The following is a 22,744-nucleotide window of genomic DNA, read 5'->3' as shown; positions in this document are numbered from 1 at the left end:
GGGGGACATTTAGTACAACTTATATTGAAATGTAAATCCTCTCCACAACATACCTGATAAATAGATGGTCTAGAGTCTATTTTAAAGACTAGTGATGATGTAACCTGTATGCCTGACAATGTAACCCATTCTACCTTTGGACTGTTTAAATTATTAGAAAATATTTCCCTGCATCAGTGAAACTCCTAGAACTTTTATTCAGTCCTTCTAGTTTTGCTTTCTGTGTCTAATCAGAATAAATATAATCACTTTTTTGCATGACATTACTACTTAAGATTTTCAAATTCTTAAATATACCCTTTTTTCAGAAAAGTATTTACAGTTGCTGTTTTTGTAGTGTCTCCTAATTAACATCTGTAATTAAAATTTATATTCTTTAGCAAATGCTACAATAAAAAAAAGTTTGGCCTATCTCCATAGAAAAAAAGGCAGGAATAACAGATGCTTATCATCCATGTCATGATATAAAACTATATACCAAAACAATAGAGTATGAGTGCATATGCACATATATGAAGAAATATAATGTGTATACATACATACCCATACACAAATATTCTCCATGAATATTATGTCAATGTATAATGAGTTAGTCCTAAAATTAAAAAAACCAAATAATTTGAATTATTTTCAAGAAATTGTCAAGGATTGAAATGATGCCAAGATTCTTCTGCCAAAGGTCTATTTTTAAAACTAATCTTCTGTCAGTACTATAGTGCTAAAAGTGATAGAGCATTACATTCCTCAAAGAATTGAAATTAGGAATCACTTGAAGGCCATGTAGGGTGGACATTAGTAGGTCTAAATACATTTCCAGCAGGAAATTTGCCATCAAATAAAAGGCATGATCAAATAATTTTGCTTAAATTCTTCTGAAAATAAAGGATGTGATGAATAGCCTAAATCTTCCATCACAGTCCTCAAGATCTTAAAAGAACAGGGAGAATACTACAGTGCATTTGGGAGATCAACAGCAATGATCTTCTGGGAGAGCATGAGTGTCACAGAAATTGGACAGGCATGTATGTTTTGTGATCTGAAATATTGAAAGGAATAATTACCCATTGATAAGATCATAATTTCACTGGAGCAGTGGAGTATCATTTTTTTTCATTTAGCTATGAGGTTTGATATTGTGTAATATCCCAATGAATAACTGTCCTGGTGTGCTCCCTTATATTTCTTATTATCTTCAGAAAGAATCTACAGCAATATTCAATGTTATAGTCTCCCAGTACAAACCCAGCAAAAGATGGACTATCCAGAAACCAATACCACATTCCTAAACCATGATTGTACCTTCAAGAACTGTCCTGACATTATTTAATCATGACCTGTGAAGGCACTATGACTTAATTCTTCCTAATCATCATTTACCTATATATCCTGATTTAATTTGCAGTTTAAGAAAATAAGGCTCAGTTTTCTGAGTATTCCAAGTATCCATTTTTTTAAACTTCTATAATTAAGTTGCTTATTTTGATTTACTCACTTCTTACAGAGATTATAATTATACTTAAAAAATAAATAATTTATTTCATTAGTAAGATCTTAAATTGGGTAATTTAGATCTCTGATCCCTTTTAGTTATTTAAAGTAGGATAGACTATAGGATTGTTGAAAAGTATTATATTGAATATTGTGGATATTAAATCTACAATTCTTACTGAAAAATTCACTAAATATTTCAAGATTTAAATCTCATTTAAGGAAGTGACTGTACTTTATTCATTTTTAGATCCCTTATAATAGTTACCAGGAAAATTTGACATACTACGTCTTCAATAAATATTTGCTAAATAAATGGATGATGGCAGAGATCTCAGTTCTCAACTCATCTTAGATAAATCTTTGTTTACTTTTTTATAAATTCATTATTTGATATATGTGTGTATATGTGTGCATGTTTGTATTTATGTGTATAAATTTGGTAGGTCTGTTGTTGTTTCCAGTACAGATAGTGCTAGCTTGTTGTTCTTCCCTGAAAATTAAAGAGATGACTTTTAGAGTTCATTTAGAAAATGTCTCATTCTAAACCCCAAGTAAAATAATCCCTTTTCCTGAGGAAAAGGAAAGGAAAAGGTTGTTGAGGATGGGATTGAGGTGGAAACTCTTAAATTATTCAGCTTTTCAAATGGTATTGAGGAAAATCAACAAAAAAACATTCAACTCTACACTTCCACTTACTTGTTGTAAATTTGCCTGAATCTGTTGCAAACCAGAATATTCAGAATTTGAACAGTGAAAGACATCTTGTCATCTTTAGGATCCTACTTAAGCATTTCCAGGGTTTCAAATCTTGAGCCACCTACCTCTTACTATTCACTTTCTCCCACCCCAAAGCCATTCAGATATTTCAGAAAGTTGTTTGTCTTTCTTAGATCGTGGGATATTTATGAAAGTCATCGTATGTCTTCTCTTCTCACAACCCCCCTCCCCCATGAAGTGCCACCAAGTTCCTATTAAAAATTTTGCCAACAAGCAGGTTCTGAAAGCAATGCACATTGTCTGCATAAAAGCCTTCTTTTGACGGGAAAATGACTATTAATGAGAACATGTTCGTTTCTGGCATCAGACTTGAAGAGACATAGGTCATAAATCTCTTTGATCTTCTTGCAAAAAAGCTAGCATCAAGCAAAGAAGCAAGTTCATTCATTTAAAAAAATGCTTTTGATTGAAATGATTCCATTTAGTAACAAGTAATTTATCATGTTCCCCTATCCTCACCCTAACACAGTGATTTGATTTTTGGTCTTAACTTTCTCATAATAGCCAATTCTTTTCCTGGGGGTACCTTGAGAAATGATTTTAGGGTCCCTAGGTATAGTGGGGAGCAGTAATCACCAAAAAGAAAAGAGGTTGGGGTAGGATGGAATATACGAACAACAATAAAAGTTAATAAATTTTAAACCAGAAGCCTTTTCTTCCAGCAAGGGAAGTAAGCAACTGCCAGTTTTAGATGTGTCAACACTGCCACCTCTTGCTTTTTCACAGACAGTAATAGAAAATACTTGGAGAAAACAACAATGCAAACCATTCACCCCTCCTCTTTTCCTTTCTTCTTTCCATAATCCATGAGAATGAAAAGATACCATCTAAATGAAAAGTGCTGTATTCCTAAAATTTCCTTTCAAAAGAATTGTATTTTATTTTATTTTAAACAGATTGATTCTACTTATTTTTTCTTCAATTTCATTGCTTGATTCCCAGTATTTCACTAAATGTCTTAACACAAAAATCCTCGGTCAAGCAAGTCTCTTGCCAACAAACATTTCTTTGGGGGCTATAAAATAAGTGATGTTGGCAAAGAAATCAAACATCTTTCTTTCCTATAAGTTCTAATTCTATTTTAAACATGCTCCAAGGATGCATTTGTAGATTACTACCTTGCTTTCAAGGTGAAATTTGGAATCCTGTATCAATCATTCCAAGCAAACTCCATCACTGTCCAGGGTCCAGTACCCTTCCTCTGTCAGAAAAAGATGGAAATTAAAGGTCCATTTTACAAAGTCACAGAAGTTTTCTGAAAATATTTCACTATGTTGTGAAGTTGAGGAATCACTAGTCATAGATGCCTTGGATTATTTCTTACTTTTAGGCAAGAAAAATTTGCAAGAGTTTTTCTACCCTCTGCCCATTTAACCTAAATATGAAATTAATAAAAATGGAAACATTTAATCTCAGTGCTGAATCTTTTATTTTTGCAATACCTTCATTATCCTCACAACTGGATACTCATACCTGCTTACCCCCTCCCTGCCTCTAAATCAATCTAAATTTAAGTTTGAATCTCAATCTAATTTGATAGCATAGTGTATCATGGAGAGTCCATAAATAATTATTGTTTGATTGACTGGTTTGAGTGACTGGATTGAGTTACCATTCTAATTTACTTGAAAGGGAAAGAAAACATCAACAACAAAAATTTTTCTAAAATGTCTTTCAGCACCTTATCACCTGAGGTTATTCCTAGGAATGCTAGTGCTTGTGGAGTTGTGGTATTTAGTACACAAAGATCTAGTAGAGATAAATTGATGGAGATAGAGATGGAGAAGAGAGAAATATGACAAGACCATAGTGTCCCTGGTAGAACAAGTCTTATGTGACACCTTTGTCATTGTAAGGCTATCTGAATAAAAAAATGACCTTAATAGCAACCAACCCATACTTCAGTTATTCAGATATTCAAGAATCTCATTTTAAAATAGACCAACAACTTAAGGTGGGGGAAAAACCTTGAACTATTATCATTCATTAACATATTGTTGCTCTATTGATCAGTCATGACCAAATCTTCATAACTCCATAAACCAAAGTATGGTAGACTCTTCTATCTTCTACTATCCCCTAAAGTCTTTCCAAGCTCATGTTCATTACTTTTGTCCTCTGCTATTCCCTTCTTCTTTTGCTAATAAACTTTCCTGGTATCAGGGTCTTTTCTAATGAGTCCTGCCTTTTCATCATGTAGTCAAAGTATTTAAGCTTCAGCTTCAGCTTCATTAGACTTTCCAGTGAATAGTCTGAGTTCATTTCTTTAAATATTAACTGATTTGATCTTCTTGCTGCCCAAAGAACTTTTAAAAATCTTCTCCAACATCACAATTTGAATGGTTGATGCTATGATCCTCAGCTTTCTTCTCCAACTCACACAGTCATATATTGCTACTGAAAAAATAAAGAAACCACAAATAAATATAGTTTGACTATATAGACCTTTGTCATCAAGGCTATATCTCTGCTTTTTAGTATACTGTCCAGATTTAGCATAGTTTACCTTCCAAAAAGCAAGTGTTTTTAATTTCATGTCTGCAATCACCTTGAACTTTAACAGCAGGAGAATAACATCTTACACTTTTCCATCACTTCTTCCTCTATTTGCTAGGAAGTCATGGGACCAATCATCTAGATTTCTTTTCTGTTCTTTTGGCATTAAACTTTAAGCCATTTTTTTTCAATTTCTTTTCACCCTCATCAAGAGGGTATTATTTTAAATTAAAGAGAGTAATTCTTCTTCACTTTCTGCCATCAGTCTTATCATCTTCAAAAGCAAGATTATTGATATTTCTCAAAGAAATCTTAATTCTTTTGACTCATCTATCCTGGCATTTCACATGATGTACTCTGCAAGTAAGATAATAAGTAAGGTAAAAAGATACAACCTTGTCCCACTCCTTTTTCAAACTTAAACCAAACAATCGTTTCATGTTGTGTTTTTTTTTGTTGTTGTTATTTTTTTTTTTAGTTTTTGCAAGGTAATGGGGTTAAGTGGCTTGCCCACAGCCATACAGCTAGGTAATTATTAAGTGTCTGAGGTCAGATTTGAACTTAGGTACTCCTGACTCCAGGGCCGGCACTCTATCCACTGCGCCACCTAGCCGCCCCTCATGTTGTTTTAATTGTCGTTTAGTGGTCCACATACAAACCACTCAGGAGATAAGATGATCTGTTCCTCCCAACTCTTGAAGAACTTGTCACATTTTATTGTAATCCATATAGTCAAAAACTTTAGGGTAGCCAATGAAGAAGTAGGTTTATTTTTCTGGAACTTCTTTGCTTTCTCCATTATCCAGTGAATGTTGGCAATTTAGTCTCTAATTCCTCTTTTTGAAGAGCAGGCTTTTCTTCAGGTAATTCTTGATTCACATATATTGCTGAAACTTAGTTTGCAGTATCAAAAAGCATAATTTTGTTGGGTGTTTGAAACGAGTGCAATTTTTCAGTAATCTGAATATTATTAGGCATTGCTCATTTTTTGTATTGGGGAGAAAATTGATCCTTTCCAATTCAATAATCACTAGTCAGTTTTTTATCACCTTATTAAATGCAGCACTTTAATATTATCATCTTTTAGGGTTATAAATAGATCAGTGAAAATTCTGTCACTTCTACTAATCTTACATTAAACAAAACTTCCTTTCCTCTTGACTTCATTCTTCATGATGGCTAACTCTAGATTAACAATTATACCATCCTGGTTATAGAGTGATGTTAATAATCATTTTCTATAGTTATTCTGTGAGTTCTTGCCACCTCCTTTTAATGTCTTATTTAGTTCTGTTAATATTTTTACCATTTTTGACTTTAATCATGTCCATTTTTGCATGAAATGCTCATTTTATATCACTAATTTTCTTGAGGAGACCTCTTGTCTTTCCCATTCTAATTCTTTTTCTATTAATCTTTGCCTCACTCATTTAAGAAAACCTTTTTTTTATTTTTCCTTGTCTATTCTCTGGAATATTGCATTCAATTGGGAATGTATTTTTTCTTTTCACTTATTCTTTCACTTTAGTCATTTCAACTGTCATTTCACTTCAGTCATTCAACTCTTTTTGATATCTTTTGGGTTTTTCTTGAGAAGGATTCTGGAGTAGTTTACCATTTCCTTCTCTATTTCATTTTACACATGGGGAACTGAGACAAACAGAATTAAGTGACTTGACCAGGATCACACAACTAATAAGTGTCTCAGACACTTGTACTTTCTAAACACTTGTTCATCAATGAAGTAGAGAGTAAGTCATGGTCCTGAGGGAATGAGGCATAACACTAAGTTATCTCAGAAAAGGAAGTGAAGATTGAAAGATCTTAAAAGGGGGGGACTATGGTTCTCTGAGTGGTGTGCTTTGGTGGTTCTAGGTGGAAGATCTAGGGCTAGAAGTTGGGGGTTCAATCAGGAAAGCAAGACTAATTTTTCTTTTTTTGAGATCATTCTTCAAACAAACCTGAATCACTCAGAAATCATAATAGTCTATTGACATTATTCCTGGTTGCCTGAGTACAAAAGGAGCTTGCCTCACCATTATGAGAAATTCAGGCAAGGGAGTATCTTTCTCCTGCTATTAAAGTTGCCTAAAGTTAACTATTGTGCAACTTATGATCATATTATTATAGTGGGATTGAATTAAGACACACCTAGCCCAGAATGCTATCCCTCTTTTTAGTCAAAACTTGTTTTCAAGATATCAGTGTGACATTGTGTGAATTTTGCCTGATGCCTTAATTCTGCCAAGGGAATTTTCTTTTTAAGCCTTCTCATGATAATGAGAGGTCATGTCCCCATTTAGGTGGATTTCAGACACTAAGTGACTAGGCTTGGGGGAGTGTTAGTGGTATGTTTCAAGGATGAAGACTTCTTGGAAATTCATATTACACCAGGAAGCTGTTTATTCACTTACTCATATCCAGCTGTGCTCTCTCTGGGAGAAAGAGAGAGACTGTACTTAGTTCATAGCTTTGTCAAGATATGAGCCTAGCTATCTGGCTTTCCAGAATTCCACTGGAATTTGAACTGTTTGTCACAATGTTCCCACCTCACTGAGTTCTTTCCCGTGGAAGCACAGCCTTAGGTAGCAAGAGTCATATTTTCCAATGTTTCTTCACTTTTCCTTTTTTTTTTTTGTTATAGTCAAGGAATTAAAACTTTTCTTCCATCCTGGTCAAAGAGAACCCTTTCAGAAAGCAAAGGAATGACCAATAGAAATAAATCAAGACTATGCCTTCACAACAGAGCAGTGGAAAGAGTCAGAGACTTAGGTTATAATCATATCTATCTCTTCTTTTTAGCTGTGACCTCAGACAAGTTATCCCATAATCTCTGATAATAGAATAATCATAGTCAAGAGTTGGCAGGTATTCTAAAGATTTTCTTGGCTAGGGGTTCATATTTTTTCTTTTTTTTAATATCATGAACCCCTTTGACAGTCTGTTGAAGCTGATACATCTCTTCTTTACAATAAGGTTAGTTGCCTATATTTATAATTGAAGAATATGTTTAATTGCATTGTTAGGAAAAATAAGTGTGATTTTTTTTTCCCCTGATCCTAGTTCACAGAACTCTTGAAATCTATTCACAGACCTCTCAGCTGACGCCAGATTAAGAACCCCTGATAAAGTCTGTAAGAGGAGGAAAACAAGGAATAGAGAATTTATATAATTCTCCCAAGGCCACAGAGGTAGGAAATCATCAACCTTTTTCAGCCTCAATAACTTCAGCTGTATTATGGGAACAATATACCTGTTCCAGCATATCGTGTTGTAACAGGTATTGAAAGAAATAATTTATGTGAAAGGGTTTTACTCACAAGTAGCTATTATCTTTAGGTTGAATCTTGAAGAGGGCCTACCATGTCTTCACAATTCAATTTCATGTCTGGCCTAGCATTTTTTCCTAACTCTGTCCATTCTGTTAGATTCTGAAGTTTTCACAAGAAATGTGCTCTGTTGTTTTCTTGAAGGTTTTGGTATATTCCAAAATAGTGGGTCATGAAATGTTATTTTCTAGCAGTAGAACTTATGCCCAACAGAAGTGAAATTGTGTCACAGAGATAAATTCACCTAAATGACTAGGTACTTAAAGAGAACCTATTTTAAAAAGTGAGGATTTTAATTTGTCACCAAGCAATTTTTCAGAGCCCAATAAACTAGAATTTTTAAATCTGTCATCAAAACTTTTACATATAGCTCTCCTTAATTTGGGTTTACAATAGTATTCAAAAGTGAATGTTTTCACCTTTGTGCCCATTTCAGCGACTAAGATGCTTCAGCAACAATATGTGTATACATGTGAGTATATATATATATATATATATATATATATATATATATATACATATATATATTTATATATAAACACATTATTTATATGTATATGCATATTTGCATATTTGTGTATATATGATTGCAGGGGAAAGTTCTAGAAATTCAATGTTACAGGAGCCCTTTAGACAAGATTTGGGTTAAAAATTCAGGCTTCTGTGTTTTCTTCAGCTTTTTCTATAATCAAGACAAGTGGAAAGTGAATATTGACCACATTTCCTAATTTATGTCTCTGAGATCTAACTAACATAGGCAACCCAAATTAATAGGTGAAAACTTCCCTTAATGAAACTTCCTTCCAAGATGAAAGATTATTTACCTTACTTCAATGACAATTCTGGTGGTTGATACATAATCATAGAATCTTTGAACCAAAGGGGATATTGCAGGCCACAGAATTATAAATTTATAGTTAACATAGCCCTTCTGTCATCTCTTCTGACCCAGAAAAATCAAGATGATACAGCTATTTAATGACATGACTGGGTTTTGATCTTACTTCCTCCAACACCAAACTTAGGAGTCTTTCCCCTCTGGCACCCTATACCTACTTTTACTCCCTCATAATAATAATGAAGAGTACAAGTTCTAGGAAGGTGAAGACATTCCCATTAATGACCCAGGTATTCAGTAATTAGACTCCAAGATCTCCCAACTACCAATCAATTGTTCTTTCCATTTTAGCAAAGTAATAGTATCTCCTGAGTGGACACTTAGACTAGAAAAGAAAGTATAAGCCAGGGTTCTTGCACTTGAAAACCATGTATTTTCAGTTAGTTGGGAAGATAAATTTATACATCAGAAATTAAATGTTCATTCAAATCACAGTATCATAGAATTAGAAACAAAAGGGATCTTAGAGAGGACAAAATCAAATAGCTAGCAAGATGCATTTCTTTCAATGTATGTTTTCCTGGTTCTGAGTTCAGTGCAGTATAACAATCTACCTCTGTGATATGGGATAAAGATATTATATGAGAAATTTATAGGTAAATAAAGGAGGAAGAGAACAGGTGATACACTCTCCACTGAGGTGGTAGAATTTAATTTGAGGTTTTAAGGAATAAAATACATGCAGATGGAGAGATGATAGATGATTCTTCCAGGTAAGGGCAAAGAATGAGAAAATGTTAGAAAGGAGCAAGATATGATCGGGGAATACTAGGGACACTAACTTGGACTGGTTTTATAGAGAGCATGAATTACCAGATAGAGAAGTTTGACCTTTGTCCTGTAGCAGTAGTTTTTGATCAGGGAAAAAATATAATGAAAGTCATGTGTTAATCTAGACAAAATATACAAGGTGGAGTGTATAAAAAGAGACTAGATGGCAGCAAGACTAATAAGGAATCTAGTATAAAAGCACCAAGGTTGAGTTTATGAAGGCATAAACTAAGGTGACACTCAAGAGTGGAAAACTCCTGGAGGGCAGGATCTGTATTCTTTTAATCTTCATATTTCATCCAGTGTCATCCTCAGTATCTTACATGAACCCTATCAAATTAGCAACACTGTTAACAATATTATATAAAGGTGATCACTCTGTTTCAATATGTGACCCCTATTCTTTATCTTGGTTGTCAGTATATCTTTACTTCTTCCCTGCAGAGGGAGAAGAGTTTTAGAAAATGGCCCAGCCAAAGGCAACAAAGGAGGAAATGAAAAATAGGAAAAGAGTAGATGTAGAGACCCCAGAATCAGCCTGGTTTCTGAGCAAATGTAATCAACAGAAAACAGATGCATAGTCCCACTGTGTCTAAATCCCCACAAGGTCTGATGACAGTATTTGTCCATCCTTTATCCATCACCTCCAATGCCTGGGCAGGTGCGCCTGGAGGTGTTTGTGAGCCAGACCTGGGTGTCAGTCATGTCAAAGTGACCCCAGGTCACTCGTCAAGCTTTTCTTCAATTTGTTTCACATTTTAGAATCCCACCTGTTATTTGGTCCCTAGGAAGGATGCATTTATGAGGTTTTTTTTTTGTCAGAGAGAGAGAGAGAGAGAGAGAGAGAGAGAGAGAGAGCACAAGAGCTGGCTGCCTCTGGGACATTTCAGGAGCCAAGCTCTGAACTCAGGCACAACCACATTAGCACTAGCATCTGGGTCCCTGAGCCCTAATGAACTTTCACGTTTGGCTCGGGCTCAGCATTGGGTCTTGAGCCAGACTGCTGCCCAGCTGACGGCTGTTGCTCTGAAGCCAGTAATGGGAGAGGGGGGCAAATGCCTCACCTCTACTGGGAATTGGGGAAAATGGAGCACTTAGGACTTAGCACAATGTCATATGCACTGGGAAACACATGCGCACTGGTTAAGTATTTAGAGGGGAAATCACCCAGGAAAGAGTACAGGATTTGATCAGGTTTTCAAGGGAAGATTATCTCAAGGTGATTGGAATCTGCAAAAGTTCCTTGCATATAGTAATTGCTTCATTTGTTGTATTTATGACCTTAGAACCTAGCATAGCATCTGACACACAGTAGGTACTCAATAAGTATTTGATTGAGTAATAAGGAAAAAAAATTTCTTTGGCTGTGGGGGATGAACTCTTGTGGCATCTTGGAAGTCAAAATGCATATTGATTAAGTAACATATTGCAGGATTTCTAGCTTGTTTGTTTTAACCTTGCTTCTGCCCTTAACTTTCCATGTGCTACTGAGCCCATTATGAGAGCAGAAGGGTCAGGGTGAGAGGTTAGTGAATGCATAGCCTTATAGATTCATTTGCATAAATAAATTTGAGTGGAGTATTAATTGGATACTTATCATTCCAATATTTTTATGCACCACATACTATATACTTGAATACAGTCCTAGATCCTGTCAGGGTGCAAAAGAATAAAAAAAAATCTATTCTTGGCCTTAATAAGTATGCAATCCAGTTCATTAGGAATTGGGAGAAAAGGGAGAGCAATCCAGTATCAAGTGTGATCAATACATCATGTGTCAGGTTTCAGCTGGACTTGGAAGGATGGCTAGGATTTGGGTCAGTGGAGTAACCAATTTCAGAAATATCATCCAAAAAACCTCCCAGTGTTGGATTCTCCTCTTTTCCTCCCCAATAATTAACTAAAATATTAGCAATGGTATTCCCTTTAGTTCAGAGACCAAAATTTGTGTTATCACTATCAAATTTATTTGCATGATAGAATAGGCATATGTCTAACTTAAAAGAATGGAGAAGTTTAGCTTGGAGATGAGAAAGCTTACTGAAAATTGATAACTTTTCAAATATTAGAAAGGATGTCATGTGGAAGAGAGATTGAACTTGTTTTGCTTGTCCTCAAGAGTCAAAGTAGGAGAAATAGGAATAAGTTAAATAAATAAAGAGTGAAGTCTTATTTAAGGGACTAAAACACCAAATATTTATAGGACTCCAAAGTGGAATGGGCTGCTGCATGCAAAATGTAGAATATTAAATACTGAGGAAATTGAGCTATTGGAACCATTGAACAAATATCTAAATTTTTTGTGTGTGAAGCAATGAGTTAAATTACTTGTCTAAGGTTATGCCACTAGTAAATATTAAGTGTCTGAAACTGAATTTGAACTCAGGTCCTCCTGACTCAAATGATAGTACTGGATAAGGAAAGAAGAGGACTTACATGAGAGATATTACAAAAGTGAAATCAATAGGCCTTGACAAAAGAATGAATATGAGGGATGAGAGATAGTGAAAGTTCCAGGATAAGGATAGTAAGGATGGGAGATATTGAAGAATCTATGTTGAAAGACTGAGAGAACAGTACTGCCTTCTACAACAATAATGTGGAAGAAAGTAGAAGGAAAGGGTTTAAAAGGGATTTGCTTATGTTTTCACATGAAACCTGGAAGAGTCTTTATTTTGATGATTTAAAAGAAAAGGTTTATGTTTGAGTACCAGTGTGAAGGACCTCCCATATATAAGTTCCTGTAACTCTGTCTCCAAATTTCTAGATTTGCTAGTGCTGATATCTATATCCCATCTTCAGAAGATGCAGAGAAAGTAAAAGAAAAATTTAAGTATAATAATTTAGCTTTTCCTTTTTGTCATATCTAGCATCCATCATAGTACTGTTACAAAATGAATAGCCAACTCTGAATAGAATGCATTCCAGGAAGTAAGAATAGTCAGGGAGGGGAAGAATAATTTTTCTTCTCTATTCCAAATTTGCCAAAACATTGTTGGAGGGATGTATACACCTTTGGCAACACCTTTGTAAGCTTGTAGAAAAAACAGAAAGGTATTAATAGATAACCTATAGAATACAATTAAAATATAAAGTAAAATTCATATTATGCTGAATAAAGTTTGATTAAAAGAAAATATTTTTTATCCTGTAAAAGGGTTTGGGGGATTAATTATTTTATGCATTTTTTAACATCAATCTCTTTATATTATTACTTCATCATCATATTTTAAATGGACTTCAGATCTAAAGTCTTAGGAAAGGTTGCTAATCTGTATATATATATATATATATATATATATATATTTATATTTTATGAACTACTGAACAAATTTCAAAATAATATTAGTAGTTAATGATAGTTTGGGGATGTAAATTAATCTTCTGTAGACTCTCTTAAACCAAATTCAGGACAACTCTACTAGCAGATAAGGTGAGGATATCTCCTATCCTGTTTTCATATGATCTGGTTCTCCTCAGCTATATCTGTATATTTTGAAAGTCATTTTCATTCTAAAGTAATTGTTTGGACATTATGAATATTTTGTATGATAACATTAACTTCTACATGGACCTTAAGATTATTTTAATCGATTTTGTGTCTAAGTGATTGTGCTTTAGTCTGTAATATTATTGCAATTCCAGTATTTTTTTTTGTGGGTGGAGGGAGAAGTAAGCTAGCTAAAATATTTTAATGTCTCTATTTATACTATAGGGATGCATAATCTGTTAGTTCATGAAATATAGTGCACTCTTGATTCAAACTTCTAGCTACTAGGTCATAGCTTGATGGTTACTGGGTAGATTACTTTGTAATTACATAGTCATAGAGTGTCATTTCTATGATTTTTCTGAATAATCTACATTAATCACTAAGTCAAGGTTCTCTATGGACAAACACATCCATAACGTCTAGTACCAATGACCTGGTCACGAATAGGACCATAATATCTTATATTTTCATAAATAAATCTATATTCTCAATCATTTTTGATACTTATTTGTTGACATTTATCATATGGTTTTCCATGAATGGTCTTTTGCTTCTATTCTTTAATCTTAATTATTTCAAAGAGCATATCATGTTCAAATAACATTTTGATATGACTGGAAAAATAGATGTATGTTAAGACAATGATAAAGTGCTTAAGTTCATTCACCATTTAATAAGAAGGATATTTAGTTCTAATTTATGAAATTAATAATGATAATGAAATAAATAATGGGAACACAGTTCTTTTAAGAAAGACCTAATTGAATTTAAAAAGAATCATAATTGGTTCAAAATCATCTGTTGAAAAAAGTCTCAAACTCATGCTTGTAATAATTGATAAATTCACATAAGTGTACTAATTTTAATTTTTGCTCACAATATAATACTTTTTTATTTCAAACTCATTTATACAGGTCTTTGAGCTGCTTGTCACATGCTCTAAATTGTCTATTAATAATCTTAAATTTTGATGAGTAACTGATCATCTTTCAATAGCCATCTCATAGTGATAACTAGTGGTTGGGGAACTTTCTAAATATATCATATTTCATTTTTCAATGGCAAAAAGTGAACATTAGGACTTGTATTGCATGTATATTAATCACTTTAAACATGTTCTTCCCATTAATTTTGACTTCAGGGTGCCATTATGTCTCTTAACAAAATTAATCACAACCTTTGCTTTAATATCTTTATGTTCCATTTTTCTTACCTGGAGGAAAACAAGGTATTTGTGGAACTGGTTTAACCTACTAATTCAACATTAACTCCAAATTATTCATTCTCTTCCTTCTTTGTGCATTAAGAATTATTTAAATATATCACATCCAAATTCTATTTTGATACGACAGGAAAATGGATGTGCATCAAAAGATGAATAAGATACTCTTGTTTTACTCGTCATATAATAAGGAGAACATCATTCTATTTAGATAAGATAAAAATGTAATTAAGATAGATAAAGCCATAATGAATTTAAAGCATCCTCTGAATAAAAAAAGCCACATTTGATATTGCTTGACCATAATGACATTTTGCAGGTGCTATTCTCCAAATGGAGAATAAGTTTCTTTTTAAAATACACATATTGAATATACCAATATTCATAATATTTTCAAAATATTCCATTTATTACCCACACTTACATAAGTCATACATATGGATGGAATAATCATCAAAGAAAGCACAAATGGTACAGTAATTTTAGCTTATTCATTCAATTATTAATATATCAATGATAAAATTTCTTTATATACCTGAGATCTAGTGGTGTACCTTTGATGATCCTCAATATTATCCTTTATTGTCTATCCTTTTAGATTTTTAAAAATGAGGAATGTTTTATATGAAATTCATGAATGCATTATCACTTGAAAATAAGGGTTTTTTTCCCAACTATTTTGTCAATACATGTAATTTTTTACACTTTCACTAACTGAAAATTTTATTTGTCCTCAGAGTCATGAACTTTTCCCTCTTCACATCTCAGTTGCTCCTCAATTTCACCTCCTATTTCCTCCAATATAGTCATCAGGATAAAGCTTATTGTTGTTACTCTGATAATTTTTTTTAGGTTTTTGCAAGGCAAATGGGGTTAAGTGGCTTGCCCAAGGCCACACAGCTAGGTAATTATTAAGTGTCTAAGACCGGATGTGAACCTAAGTACTCTTGACTCCAAGTCTGGTGCTTTATCCACTACGCCACCTAGCTGCCCCCTACTCTGATAATTTTATACTGATTAGGGAAACATTCTTGTTTGACCTGAAATTGTGGGTACTATTGACAAAAATGTCATATGTAACACCTTCCTATAAGTGAAGAGATCTATTTCCAATTTTGTTAACATGTAGTCTTGATACAGAATAAAATTTTTTGCATCTTTTTTTCCACTTCATAAGTACTTGTGGTTTTACCCAATTTACTGGTCATTGTCATCTGTCTACTCTGAAATATTTCCAACAAGTTGAATATTTTAATTTCTCATTTATTTCATTTATCTTCTTAAAGTACTAATAATTGTAGCTGCATCATTGACTCTTGCCATTCTCCACGTCAAATGTATTACCTTGGTGGGTACTATTATGGTCAATCCATAATATCATGAGACTATGTTTTTGGTTTCAGAGACCTTTTAATCTCACTGCTAAAGTGATAACTCACTCAGTTGGGTCTTCAGAGCCTAGTTGGCCATTACTGAAAGATTCATACCAAACCTTCATAGATGACATAATGTTTTAGAGTCTACATAGCACTTTCAGTGCATTTTTCCAGCAGGTATTTCCACATATTCTTGCTACTTCCACCCAAGCCAGCCAGGTTTCTGATGTGTTGGAATTTGAGATGGTTACTATCATTATTGTTTTCATTAAAAATAAGAAAGATGATGGTGGTTAAGGTTCAAAGAAGATAGAAGAAAAAAAGAAAATGAAGATTCCTGATTGATGGAAATGATTTATTAGCTGTACCATGTCAGAATAACTAGGGTGCTAGGTAAAAAATGTTGAAGCAATATTGTAGACAGGTTAGAACCTAAAATGGAAAACTAAAATGAAAAGATACCTATAAGAGAATCAATATGACCTCATTCTAGAAGGTAATAAGTATACAAAAAGAATAGTACAATTTCCTTAGACTCTCAGACTAGGACTGTTACCATTTTCTTTGTAGCTTAGAGGTTCTAACTTTAGAAAAACAAACAGTCCAACATCATATTATGTGAATAAACTTAAGGCACCCATGACCTTAAAGAAGTAGTAAATGACTCAAAAGACTGATATGAGAAATATTTGAATTAAGTTTATGCATAGATATCTAGGCATTCAAATAAAAGAATGATTTCCTTTTCTCACTGCTTTGATACAGCATCCCATCTACTCACATTTTCAATTTCCCCCTTTTATATAAGAAAATAGCCTAGAAAAATAATATATTCTGAAACAAAACTGAGTTCTTTTTCTACTAACTTTATACCTTATCTCTTTAATGGCTCTTGGTGGCAAATGATTTTTGCCATAAAAAGTCTTCTTTTCCAGATTTTACTATATTCAAGTAATTGATGATTTTATTTGTATTAACCAGGAATCAGTAACTGAGGGACAACTAAGTGGCACAGTGGATACAGCACCCCTCCTAGAGTCAGAAGGGCCTGATTTCAAATCTTACCTCAAACACTTAATAATTACCTAGCTGTGTGACCTTGAGCAAGTCACTTGACCCCATTGTCTTAAATAAATAAAATCTGAAAATAAAAAAAATCAAGTAGGGTATATTTTAGATAATCCTCATTGCTAGATTATCCTTCTCAAGGATGAGTAGGTGTTGAGTGTAATAACATAGCATTCAAGCTTTCCCTAGTTTTTCTAAGTTCACTTATATCATATTTGTTTTTACTTATAGAAAGGTCTAGTTTAGTTATTAGGGAAATAAATTTATCCCATCATGATATGTCTGTATCGACACAGGAAATAGATGAAGAGGATGCCAAAAGATTTGATGCAAAGAAGTATTCATCTACCTGCATATCATAATATAATTTATACTAATTAACGATGCTTGCTTAGAAAGTATCCCCCTTTAGTTTAAATATGATGATCTAAAGAAGTCTGCTCCAACTATTGGCAAAAGAATGGGATACTTACCCATCCTGGAATGCAGCTGGTTAAATGAAATATTAATTTTATCTTTCAAAACACAGATTGGAAATGTACCCAAGGCCCACAGGGAGGTATCAAAGAAGATACATTTTGGAAAAAGCCAAGCATTACCTTTTCCAGTCCCATTGCATTCTCTTTCCCCATTCCCATTCTAAACTCCCTTTTCTATTTTTTCCCCCTTTGGGATCATTTTTAGAAGATAAAGACAGATTTATCATTTTTAGCCAAAGCAAATGCTTTCTAAATAAGTTGGGGCAATGGCTGCCAGCACCAAGAACTCCCTTGTTCACAAGAAAAATTCTGCCAATGACTTTCATCCTCTTGGGCAAGTTTGCACTCTAACTGTAAAGGGAAGGAAAAAAGCCTCAGATCAAGTATGTGGCACCCAACAAGATAGACGAACCAGGAATATTTATGAAAACCAGATCCTTTCTCAAAAAAGAAATGTAGTTTCCTAGAGTGGTGTGAATTGGACATACTGTCTTGCAAATTTTCTCTCAATATTCCACCCATTACTAAAATCACTGCCCCAGTAGATGCTACCACACTGGGAATTTGATGGAAGTAGGAATAATGCTGAAAGAGGGAACTAAGCAGTTAACCACAAGATTCTTTGTAGTTAAGTTTTGTCATTTACAATGCCTTTCTTCAGAAAGATGCTTTTCCTTGCATCATCTTCAGTGCCATCAACAATTCTTCAATGCATTTTCTATTTTGGTTGGTACCTGCCAATTTTGAAGCTTACAACAGCCATTTCACGTGTGTTTGTGTGTGTGTGTGTGTGTGTGTGTGTGTGTGTGTGTGTGTATTTTCTTTTAAATCTGATTTCATCTGGTTAACCTTTCTCTCTTTGTTGTTTCGCTTTGAAGATACTCAGCAGAGTGATGAAGCTATGGATGGCTATAGTGAAGAACAAGGAATGGATTCACTGCATATCGTATTTAAACTTCAATGTGTATTGCAAAAGGGTGAGTAACATAGTTAGAAAATTACCTGAGAGTGAGACCAAATCTCTTGGGCTTCCATTTTTTTACACAATTTAACAGAAATTTTTACCAACTGATTTGAAGATACCTTTTAAAGTCTGCACCATGATTACTTGTTTTTCCTGCTTATCATGGATGAAGGATGCTACCATCATAGATTTAGAATTAGACAGAACTTTAGAGGCTATGAAAGTCAACTCCTCCATTTCATAGATAAGGGAATTGAAGGAAAGGCAGGTTATATATCTTTCATAGGGTTTCAAAGCTATTAGGTATCTAAGGAAAAATTTGAAATCAGTTCTTCTTCACCTTACTTCCAGTCAAGTATAGCATTTACTATATCCTGCTGCTTTTCAATATATGTTAAATCATCAAAGAAATTAACTCATCAAATTATTTGAGAATGCATTTAATATGTAACATTGTGCCAGATATCATGATGAACATAAATAAATGGAAAGAAAATTTCTGGCTTTGAAGAGCTTATAATTGAGGTGGGAGATAAGGTTTCTGCACATGTGTCCAAACACATATGAAGCTGCATTAAAAAAGTCCCTTTCCTTTGTGCTTTCCTGGCATAGCTTTTGAGGACTCAGCTTGCTTCCATGAGACCATAGAGGAGGATTATCAACTGTAATGATGCATCCTTCTCTGGGGCAGCAACAGCACAATGAAGCCCAGTCATCAGAGTGGAGAGATACAGGGGTCTTTATAGGCTGCTATAAATGTTTACTGACAGGACCTTTGTATTTGCTTTACAAATGAAAGAAATATTTATAACTCTGATGCCCAGAATTACCACTCCACACAGCCCTCCTGAGGACAATTGGTTTTTTACCACCTCTCTTTTTTATTTGGGAAAAAAATAAACTACCTTAGAATTTGGAGGCAAACACTGTCTAATATGTCAGACAGTCACTTCAGGAGGACTTTAGAGGAGATCAATCCACATCACAACATTGGAGCTTCAGAACAGGCATACTGGTTAAAGGAAAGACTCGTCCCTGCTTGGAATAATCGGAGAATGAATAACCAGGCTTATAAAAGGACCTTCTCTTCTACAAAAGGGGAGAGGGCATCACATGCTATTCTGATCCCTTGAGCCTTCTTCCAGTCCCCATTCCAAGGAGAAAACTCTCCCTTATCCAGTCCCCTGAAGGATGATCAGATATGAAAACTAGCAAAATCCTGGCTCTTTGGAGTTTTATAAAAATTATTACCCTACCTTTGTTTTTTATTGTTATTATCATCTATTTGTTACTATGAAACAGCAGCCCTGGAGCCCTAAACAATGCCCAGGCAGTACAAAGACTCTCTAAACACCCAGTGTTTCAAAGCACACTGTTGCATACACGTGAGTGTATGAGAAAAAGATAGTTTTAAAACCTTGTCTCTTTACAATAGGCTTTCTATAATGATTTAATGGTGGGTGTTGATGGTTACAGGCTGCCTTTCTCCCTTAATGGTATGAATAAAGCAATAGGGCATCTGTGATATGCGAATGTATAAATTTCACACCAACAAGGGTCGTTTGTGTTTCCCATTGCTCAGAAAGCACCATTTATATTTCTTAGATGTTTTATTTATTTGTCCAAGTGTTTCTTTTTTTTACTAGTTGGTGGTAGTTCTCCTTTCCCATCTTAGATCCTTGACTTTTGACCAGCTCTTTCCTACTAGAAAGAAGGATGAGAAGTGAGCAGTAATAATATTAATCATAATCATAATAATATGGCACCTCAGGTTTTGCCTTCATTTAATCTGAGTTTGAATTTACTGTGAATTCAGAAGCATTTTAACATCATTCTTCCCTTTATTTATAAATTAGTATTGAAAATTTAACTTCTTCCTGTGCTTCTCATACCTCATCTTCCTTTTTTCCTACTTGTAAATATCCAAAAGAGGCTCATTTACTTATTGCTATAGCATTTTAATAAAGCTTTAAGATAATGCACCTTAAAAAGGGGGGGGGATTAATCTAGAACATATCCTGGTTTCAGAAGAGAGGAAAAAGCTACTTATAGTGCCTTGTATCATGGGTGTGCATGAAATCAGGTATACCAACACATTTAGACATATCTGGACTGAGTCGTATAAATTCCTAAGTTTATTATTATTATTATTATTGTGTATCCTCTATAAATAGGGTACATTATAAAGGGAGAGGTGCAATGAGTATACGGTTGTGGTCTTGCTTATAATAAAGTAAATACATCTCATAAAATGAGCTTTGTCTTGGATTTAATAATGTCTTTCAATTTCTTTCATCAGATATGATCCATATTTATAGAAGTCTTAGCCACCCTTCAATTAGTTACGCTGCTCTGCCCCAAAGAACAGATGTTTGGGGTCAGGATTACCAGAAAACTAAGATATTCCTCACCTGGGACCAGCATCTTACCTCAATCCCTCTAGTTATGATATAGGTGTATCTTTGGGTTATATATATGTATATATATATATATATATATATATATATATATGTATATATATATACATATATATATATATACATATATATATATATATATATATATATATATGTGTATATGGACCAAGTCCTGGCATGTCCTACCAAGATGGAAGGAATTTGCACATAAGCATGTAGAGTGTTGGATGTCTGTTCTCTGAGGACCAGCTTAGTTAGATTTCAAGAGTCTCATCAACAGAAGGCTGGCCACCAGGTGAGGGGTTCTTCCAGCAGCAGCATCTGTTCAAGACCATTCACCAAGTGGTAATGGGGCTGAGTTGTGCATCAGTGAAGGGAGTGCCCATATCAGTGAAATCATGGATCCCTGAATTATTGCTTCGGGACTAATGCTATCACATGAACCTGATCTGAACTCTGTAATCCTTTTGGAACTCTTTCCCTCATTGTCCATTATTATTGCAGCTCATATCAGAACATCTGTCAAAGATTGCAGTGGGACACATTTGGCAGTCATTTCCCCCCTCGTTCATTTAATGTTATCCTTTAAGGGACAACCATAATTGAAGATGCAATATCACAAATGAAGATACTGAGCTAAATCTAAATGAAGAAACAAATGGAACTTGAGCAGGGTGAAAAAAGAGATAAATGCATTTGTATTATTCTAGATATTGGACCAATATAGAATTTCAGAGTTGGAAGGAAATTCATTGCTATCTGGTCCCATCTCCACATTTTACTGAGGCCTGCAGAAATTAAGTAATTTTTCTTAGGAGAGAGTTTTTCATTCTTTTTTTGCTTATGCAGGACATGATTTTCCATGGTACTGATTGCAGCTTACAGTATACTAACTTAAAGTTGGAGATTTATGATGAACAGATAACAAAGAATTTGTTGTTCTATATATAGACTACTATCATCTCAAGGGCTTGCTCCCATTCCTGGAATGTTCTCCCATGTTCTCCCATCTCACCTTAATCTTTTTGAATTTCAATCTCCTTTAAAGGTTTAGTTCACACAAACTTCCTGTACAAAGCCTCCCCATCCCAGAAGGTTTCCCTCTTTTAGAAATTTCTTTTAAAATTTTACTTTCTACAAATTTTGAGTTTACCCATGTTACTTTTAAAAACACAAAAGTAATGTAAGCTCTTTGAGGGCAAAGACAATTTTGTTTTTTCTCTTTTTGTCACTTGTATCTAGTATAGTGCCTAGCACTTGGTATATGCTAAATAAGTGACTGTTAAATCAAATATACCTTAATTTAATAAACAAAAGAGTTTTGTTAGATAGATTTCTAGGTTACCTGAGGAATGGCCTGTTTGTCACAATGTTTGAAAGGTTTATGAACATCCTCAATCACAGCAGCTTTGATCAGTCCAGTAGATCTATGATCATTGGGCGTCTGCCTACCAAATCATAAGAAGCAAAACTTTTCAGGACAACTTCCTTCTCTGATCTCTGGCAAATCCAGGTCAAAGTCAATTTCCTCTTCAATTCTAGGTGTTAGACATTCCAAGTCAAGCCTGAGGCTATCAGGTGACTGTGCAAAAAATAACAATCAGAAACAACAACCAACCAGCACTATAACATCACACCAGTGGTCTTCTAGGACAGTTCTCTTTATTTCCCAGTTATGTGTGTTGCTTTGTGTGTGTGTACATGTGCATGTGTGTGTGTTGGGGAAAGAAGAGTGCCCTTATTTTCAGCTCTTGATGACTTCATGGCTGCTCTTGAGGAGAGGAGTCAGACTGTCCCCTCCTTCCTACCCTCTGCTTTTCACACTGGCCCTGTGCTCAGTGGGCTACTTCAGAAGTGAAAAAAAAATCACTTCTGTGCAGGATAAACAAGGCACAAAAGGAAAGCAGCCCTAAGAAGCCTAGGCAGGAGAAAATAATGAATATGTTTCCAGATGACAGTTGTG

General features: G+C 34.3%; 1 long non-coding RNA gene across 1 annotated transcript; it reads left to right on the top strand.

The window, feature by feature from the left end:
• Positions 1–7,348: 7,348 nt before the first annotated feature.
• Positions 7,349–18,371, top strand: LOC141498078 (uncharacterized). The gene is made up of 3 exons (XR_012471549.1): positions 7,349–7,740; positions 7,857–7,955; positions 18,279–18,371. It is a non-coding gene; the product is annotated as an uncharacterized LOC141498078 (long non-coding RNA).
• Positions 18,372–22,744: the final 4,373 nt, after the last annotated feature.

Source organism: Macrotis lagotis, chromosome X (genome assembly GCF_037893015.1).
Source record: "Macrotis lagotis isolate mMagLag1 chromosome X, bilby.v1.9.chrom.fasta, whole genome shotgun sequence".
Taxonomy (NCBI): domain Eukaryota; kingdom Metazoa; phylum Chordata; class Mammalia; order Peramelemorphia; family Peramelidae; genus Macrotis; species Macrotis lagotis.
The sequence above is the reverse complement of the archived record's forward strand: the minus strand, read 5'-3'. Positions and strand labels throughout refer to the sequence as shown.